Raw genomic sequence first — 8,610 nt, 5'->3', positions numbered from 1 at the left:
AAGAATGTCCACCAGAGCTACCATCAGCTGCCTCCGATGTAATTTATTTTTTTGGGGGGGACAGTTTGGCCATTTTTCCACTACTGGAAGTATGCTTGGGGTCATTGTCCATTTGGAAGACCCATTTGCGACCAAGCTTTAACTTCCTGACTGATGGCTTGAGATGTTGCTTCAATATATCCACATCATTTTCCATCCTCATGAAGCCATCTATTTTGTGAAGTGCACCAGTCCTTCCTGCAGCAAAGCACCCCCACAACATGATGTTGCAACCCCCGTGCTTCACGGTTGGGACGGGGTTCTTCGGCTTGCAAGCCTCCCCCTTTTCCCTCCAAACATAATGATGGTCATTATGGCCAAACAGTTCTATTTTTGTTTCATCAGACCAGAGGACATTTCTCCAAAAAGTGTGATCTTTGTCCCCATGTGCAGTTGCAAACGTAGTCTGGCTTTTTTATGGTGGTTTTAGAGCAGTGGCTTCTTCCTTGCTGAGCGGCCTTTCAGGTTATGTCGATATAGAACTTATTTGACTGTGGATATACAGTGGGGCAAAAAAGTATTTAGTCAGCCACCAATTGTGCAAGTTCTCCCACTTAAAAAGATGAGGCCTGTAATTTTCATCATAGGTACACTTCAACTATGACAGACAAAATGAGAAAAAAAATATCCAGAAAATCCCAATGTAGGATTTTGAATGAATTTATTTGCAAATTATGGTGGAAAATAAGTATTTGGTCAATAACAAAAGTTTATCTCAATACTTTGTTATATACCCTTTGTTGGCAATGACAGAGGCCAAACGTTTTCTGTAAGTCTTCACAAGGTTTTTACACACTGGTATATGTCGATATAGAACTTGTTTGACTGTGGATCTAGATACTTTTGTACCTGTTTCCTCCAGCATCTTCACAAGGTCCTTTGCTGTTGTTCTGGGATTGATTTGCACTTTTCGCACCAAAGTACGCTCATCTCTAGGAGACAGAACGCATCTCCTTCCTGAGCGGTATGACGGCTGCGTGGTCCCATGGTGTTTATACTTGCGTACTATTGTTTGTACAGCTGAACGTGGTACCTTCAGGCATTTGGAAATTGCTCCCAAGGATGAACCAGACTTGTGGAGGTCTACAATTTTTTTATGAAGTCCTGGCTGATTTATTTGGATTTTCCTGTGATGTCAAGCAAAGATGCACTGAGTTTGAAGGTAGGCCTTGAAATACATCCACAGGTACGCCCCCAATTGACTCAAATTATGTCAATTAGCTTATCAGGAGCTTCTAAAGCCATGACATCATTTTCTGGAATTGTCCAAGCTGTTTAAAGGCACAGTCAACTTAGTGTATGTAACTTCTGACCCACTGTAATTGTGATACAGTGAATTATAAGTGAAATAATATGTCTGTAAATAATTGTTGGAAATATTACTTGTGTCATGCACAAAGTAGATGTCCTAACCGACTTGCCAAAACTATTGTTTGTTAGCAAGAAATTTGTAGAGTTGTTGAAAAACAAGTTTTAATGACTCCAACCTAAGTGTTTGTAAACTTCCGACTTCAACTGTATAAGTTATATAGCTAGCTAAAGTTAGCATAGAAAACATGCTAACGTTACTTGCCAGTCAATTAGCCACCAACAGGTTACATTGATCAGCTAATGCTAGCCATGCAGAGATAGTTTGATTTTTGACAGTTTAAGCCCATTATCTACTTGCCCACAGTCAGATGAACTCATGGATAATCATTTTATGTCTGCGTGCATTTTATTTTATAAAAAAAAATACATTTTACCCCCCTTTTCTCCCCAATTTGTGGGATCCAATTGTTAGTAATTACTATCTTGTCTCATCGTTACAACTCCCGTACGGGCTCAGGAGAGACAAAGGTCGAAAGCCATGCGTCCTCTGGCACATAAGGTAGTTTGCGTTGGCTCGAAACCATGTCTCTAGAAAGTAACTAAATGTGATATAGTGGTAGGCCTTCATGTTGTCTCAGCAGCTCTGTAGAATTGTATGGGTTTAGCACCCTCTACGGGCTAGGATGAGGAGGGCTCCACAGAACAGGGGGCTAGGAGGAGGAGGAGGACTCCACAGAACAGGAGGCTAGGAAGAGGATGGGGAGGGCTCCACAGAACAGGGGGCTAGGAAGAGGAGGTGGAGGAGGACTCCACAGAACAGGGGGCTAGGAGGGGGAGGACTCCACAGAACAGGGGGCTAGGAGGAGGAGGGCTCCACAGAACAGGGGGCTAGGAGGAGGAGGGCTCCACAGAACAGGGGGCTAGGAGAAGGAGGACTCCACAGAACTGGGGGCTAGGAGGAGGACTCCACAGAACAGGGGGCTAGGAGGGGGAGGGCTCCACAGAACAGGGGGCTAGGAAGAGGAGGAGGGCTCCACAGAACAGGGGGCTAGGAAGAGGAGGAGGACTCTACAGAACGGGGCTAGGAAGAGGAGGAGGACTCCACAGAACAGGGGGCTAGGAGGAGGAGGACTCCGCAGAACAGGGTGCTAGGAAGAGGAGGAGGGCTCCACAGAACAGGGGGCTAGGAAGAGGAGTAGGACTCCACAGAACAGGGGGCTAGGAAGAGGAGGAGGACTCCACAGAACAGGAGGCTAGGAAGAGGAGGAGGGGGGCTTCACAGAACAGGGGGCTAGGAGGAGGACTCCACAGAAAAGGAGGCTAGGATGATGAGGAGGAGGACTCCACAGAACAGGGGGCTAGGTGGAGGAGGAGGGGGACTTCACAGAACAGGGGGCCAGGAGGAGGAAGGCTACATAGGACAGGGGCTAGGAGGAGGGGGAGGAGGAGGGCTCCACAGAACAGGGGCCTAGGAAGAGGAGGGGGAGGGCTCCTGGTCAAGTAGTGAAGTATATCAGACTATGGGCCCTGGTTAAATAAGGAATAGGGTGCTATTGGGACACTGCCCAGATGATCGCTTGCGTCTCTTTTGAGTCTATAGCGCATGTAATAATGTAATAACAGGTGGTGCTAGAGTCATTCATATAAAATATTACATCACCAGGTGGCGCTAGAGTCATTCATGTAATATTTTATATCACCAGGTGGAGCTAGAGTCATTTATATAAAATATTACATCACCAGGTGGTGCTACAGTCATTCATATAAAATATTACATCACCAGGTGGTGCTACAGTCATTTATATAAAATATTACATCACCAGGTGGCGCTAGAGTCATTCATATAAAATATTACATCACCAGGTGGCACTAGAGTCATTTATATAAAATATTACATCACCAGGTGGCGCTAGAGTCATTTATATAAAATATTACGTCACCAGGTGTCGCTAGAGTCATTTATAAAATATTACGTCACCAGGTGGTGCTAGAGTCATTTATATAAAATATTACATCACCAGGTGGCGCTAGAGTCATTCATATAAAATATTACATCACCAGGTGGTGCTGGAGTCATTCATATATAACCGAGCAGGCAACACACAGTCACCATGGCCACAGCTAGTTTCTCTGATGTTCTGAGGGACAACAGACAGCAGGGAGACAGCAGGGAGAAACAGACAGCAGAGAGAAAGCCAAACCTAGTCATGGTAGCATGTAGTAAAGACACTGTATGTTTGTGATTGACACATATGTGTTTTTTTACAGGGTCAGTCATAGTAGTATGATAGGTGCAGTGTAATGTGTTGTTTTACAGGGTCAGTCATAGTAGTATGATAGGTGTTGTTTTACAGGGTCAGTCATAGTAGTATGATAGGTGTTGTTTTACAGGGTCAGTCATAGTAGTATGATAGGTGTTGTTTTACAGGGTCAGTCATAGTAGTATGATAGGTGTTGTTTTACAGGGTCAGTCATAGTAGGTGTTGTTTTACAGGGTCAGTCATAGTAGTATGATAGGTGTTGTTTTACAGGGTCAGTCATAGTAGTATGATAGGTGTTGTTTTACAGGGTCAGTCATAGTAGTATGATAGGTGTTGTTTTACAGGGTCAGTCATAGTAGTATGATAGGTGTTGTTTTACAGGGTCAGTCATAGTAGTATGATAGGTGTTGTTTTACAGGGTCAGTCATAGTAGTATGATAGGTGTTGTTTTACAGGGTCAGTCATAGTAGTATGATAGGTGTTGTTTTACAGGGTTAGTCATAGTAGTATGATAGGTGTTGTTTTACAGGGTCAGTCATAGTAGTATGATAGGTGTTGTTTTACAGGGTCAGTCATAGTAGTATGATAGGTGTTGTTTTACAGGGTCAGTCATAGTAGTATGATAGGTGTTGTTTTACAGGGTCAGTCATAGTAGTATGATAGGTGTTGTTTTACAGGGTCAGTCATAGTAGTATGATAGGTGTTGTTTTACAGGGTCAGTCATAGTAGGTGTTGTTTTACAGGGTCAGTCATAGTAGTATGATAGGTGTTGTTTTACAGGGTCAGTCATAGTAGTATGATAGGTGTTGTTTTACAGGGTCAGTCATAGTAGTATGATAGGTGTTGTTTTACAGGGTCAGTCATAGTAGTATGATAGGTGTTGTTTTACAGGGTCAGTCATAGTAGTATGATAGGTGTTGTTTTACAGGGTCAGTCATAGTAGTATGATAGGTGTTGTTTTACAGGGTTAGTCATAGTAGTATGATAGGTGTTGTTTTACAGGGTCAGTCATAGTAGTATGATAGGTGTTGTTTTACAGGGTCAGTCATAGTAGTATGATAGGTGTTGTTTTACAGGGTCAGTCATAGTAGTATGATAGGTGTTGTTTTACAGGGTCAGTCATAGTAGTATGATAGGTGTTGTTTTACAGGGTCAGTCATAGTAGTATGATAGGTGTTGTTTTACAGGGTCAGTCATAGTAGTATGATAGGTGTTGTTTTACAGGGTCAGTCATAGTAGTATGATAGGTGTTGTTTTACAGGGTCAGTCATAGTAGTATGATAGGTGTTGTTTTACAGGGTCAGTCATAGTAGTATGATAGGTGTTGTTTTACAGGGTTAGTCATAGTAGTATGATAGGTGTTGTTTTACAGGGTCAGTCATAGTAGTATGATAGGTGTTGTTTTACAGGGTCAGTCATAGTAGTATGATAGGTGTTGTTTTACAGGGTCAGTCATAGTAGTATGATAGGTGTTGTTTTACAGGGTCAGTCATAGTAGTATGATAGGTGTTGTTTTACAGGGTCAGTCATAGTAGTATGATAGGTGTTGTTTTACAGGGTCAGTCATAGTAGTATGATAGGTGTTGTTTTACAGGGTCAGTCATAGTAGTATGATAGGTGTTGTTTTACAGGGTCAGTCATAGTAGTATGATAGGTGTTGTTTTACAGGGTCAGTCATAGTAGTATGATAGGTGATGTTTTACAGGGTCAGTCATAGTTGTATGATAGATGTTGTTGTACAGGGTCAGTCATAGTAGTATGATAGGTGTTGTTTTATAGGGTCAGTCATAGTAGTATGATAGGTGCAGTGTAATATGTGGGTGTTTCAGGATGGCTTCCTGAAATCCCCCGGGCTGCTGATTGGTCGACTCCATGGCTAATTGGAGCTGACCCCGCCCCCTTGTCAGGATACAGCTGTGTCCCATTAGACTCCTTCTCCAGCTATGAAAGCCTGTGTTCTGTTGTTCAGAGGAGAGATGATTGCTGGGAGAGGAGGCTGATAGCTGTGGGTTTTACATGGTGTTGGTTGTTCTCAGAGGAGAGATGATTGCTGAGAGAGGAGGCTGATAACTGTGGGTTATACACTGTGTTGGTTGTCCTCAGAGGAGAGATGATTGCTGGGAGAGGAGGCTGATAGCTGTGGGTTATACACTGTGTTGGTTGTCCTCAGAGGAGAGATGATTGCTGAGAGAGGAGGCTGATAGCTGTGGGTTATACACTGTGTTGGTTGTCCTCAGAGGAGAGATGATTGCTGAGAGAGGAGGCTGATAGCTGTGTTGGTTGTCCTCAGAGGTTAGATGATTGCTGAGAGAGGAGGCTGATAGCTGTGGGTTGGTTGTCCTCAGAGGAGAGATGATTGCTGAGAGAGGAGGCTGATAGCTGTGGGTTGGTTGTTCTCAGAGGAGAGATGATTGCTGAGAGAGGAGGCTGATAGCTGTGGGTTGGTTGTTCTCAGAGGAGAGATGATTGCTGAGAGAGGAGGCTGATAGCTGTGGGTTGGTTGTTCTCAGAGGAGAGATGATTGCTGAGAGAGGAGGCTGATAGCTGTGGGTTGGTTGTTCTCAGAGGGAGATGATTAGTATGGCCTGTGTTTTCGTTGTTGCGAGGAGTTATAATTTGTTGCCAGTATTTTTGTAGCTGGTCCTACTAAGGTATGTCTATGACAAAATGGACTGGTTTTGATTGTGAAATTGTTTGTAAAATTCAGTTTGGTTTGTTCCCAGGGGAGAAGGGGAGGCACCTAGGGAGTGTTTAGGCAAGAGGCCCGCGGGCATACATATACCCGTAGTATATTCACTGTCTAGACACACTAGGTAAGACCTGGGCGGACCACCCCCTGTATTCTGGTTAGGGCACCAGGTGGTGCTAAGTTAGATAAGTGGTGGGTAGGCAGGTTAGATAGGAGAGGTTAGGTAAGTAGTGGGGAGGCAGGTAAGGTAGGAGAGGGTAGGTTAGGTAAGTAGTGGGTAGACAGGTAAATTCTCTGCCTTTTGTCTCTCTTCACCCCCCATAGTATGAGTGATGTCATATTGTCATGTGTCTCTCTTCAACCCCCATAGTATGAGTGATGTCATATTGTCATGTGTCTCTCTTCAACCCCCATAGTATGAGTGATGTCATGTGTCTCTCTTCACCCCCCCATAGTATGAGTGATGTCATGTGTCTCTCTTCACCCCCCATAGTATGAGTGATGTCATGTGTCTCTCTTCACCCCCCATAGTATGAGTGATGTCATATTGTCATGTGTCTCTCTTCACCCCCCATAGTATGAGTGATGTCATGTGTCTCTCTTCACCCCCCATAGTATGAGTGATGTCATGTTGTCATGTGTCTCTCTTCACCCCCCCATAGTATGAGTGATGTCATGTTGTCATGTGTCTCTCTTCACCCACCTATAGTATGAGTGTTGTCATGTTGTTATGTGTCTCTCTTCACCCCCCATAGTATGAGTGATGTCATGTCTCTCTTCACCCCCCATAGTATGAGTGATGTCATGTTGTCATGTCTCTCTCTTCACCCCCCCCACAGTATGAGTGATGTCATGTGTCTCTCTTCACCCCCCATAGTATGAGTGATGTCATATTGTCATGTCTTTCTCTTCACCCCCCCACAGTATGAGTGATGTCATGTGTCTCTCTTCACCCCCCATAGTATGAGTGATGTCATGTCTCTCTCTTCACCCCCCATAGTATGAGTGATGTCATATTGTCATGTGTCTCTCTTCACCCCCCATAGTATGAGTGATGTCATATTGTCATGTGTCTCTCTTCACCCCCCCATAGTATGAGTGATGTCATATTGTCATGTGTCTCTCTTCACCCCCCATAGTATGAGTGATGTCATGTGTCTCTCTTCACCCCCCATAGTATGAGTGATGTCATATTGTCATGTGTCTCTCTTCACCCCCCATAGTATGAGTGATGTCATATTGTCATGTGTCTCTCTTCACCCCATAGAGCCTAGTCTGTGATACCCATAGTATGAGTGATGTCATGTGTCTCTCTTCACCCCCCCATAGCATGAGTGATTTCATGTGTCTCTCTTCACCCCCCATAGTATGAGTGATGTCATATTGTCATGTGTCTCTCTTCACCCCATAGTGAAGCTGAGTAAACACCTCTAAAGCTCTGCAGTTAAAGGGCCACTCTGTGATTCGTCCACATTAAAGAGCCTAGTCTGTGATATGGTCCTGTTAGAGCCTGAAGGTTTTCAGGCTCTGTTGGTGAAGGTCTTAATGAAAGCCTGAGTTGGAGCGCGATCACTAAATCTCACCCTTCCCCCACCTGTCCTGTTTTATTGTCAATATCAGATACCTCGGGGGTGGTGGGGGTGACAGGGTGGGGGTAAATATGATGAAAGCTTTCCTCTTACAGCGATAAAATAACTACATTTCAAGAGCCTCAAGGTTGTTATTAGGCAGGGCTGCAATTTGAGCATTATCACCCCGGGAGAGGAGGAGAAGAGGGGAGAGGAGGGGGGAGAAGAGGGGAGGGGAGGGGAGGAGAGGGAGAGGAGGAGAGGGGAGAGGAGGAGAGAGGAGAGGAGAGGAGAAGAGGGGAGAGGGGAGAGGAGGAGAGGGGAACAGGGTGGCCAGGTGTACATACAAAGCACCCCCCAAACTCTCTCTCTCCCTCTATTTTCTCCCTCTCTCTCTCTCTCTCTCTCTCTCTCCATATTCTCCATCTCTCTTCCTCTCTTTCTCTCTCTTCCTCTCTTTCTCTCTTTCTCTCTCTGTCTCTCCCTCTATCTCTCTCCCTCTATATTCTCCCTCGTCCTCTCTCTCTCCCTCTCTCTCTTCTACCTCTCTCTATTCTCTCTCTCGCTCTCCTTCTCTCTCTATTCCTCTCTCCCTCTATCTTCTACCTCTCTCTCTTCTCTCTCTCTCTCTCTCTCTCTCTCTCTCTCTCTCTCTCCCCTTCTCTCTCTCTACCTCTCTCTATCTACTCCCTCTCTCTCCGTCTCTCTCTACCTCTCTCTATCTACTCCCTCTCTCTCCTTC

Source organism: Oncorhynchus kisutch, unplaced genomic scaffold, assembly GCF_002021735.2.
Source record: "Oncorhynchus kisutch isolate 150728-3 unplaced genomic scaffold, Okis_V2 Okis05a-Okis16b_hom, whole genome shotgun sequence".
NCBI lineage: Eukaryota > Metazoa > Chordata > Actinopteri > Salmoniformes > Salmonidae > Oncorhynchus > Oncorhynchus kisutch.
Note: the sequence above shows the minus strand (reverse complement) of the source record.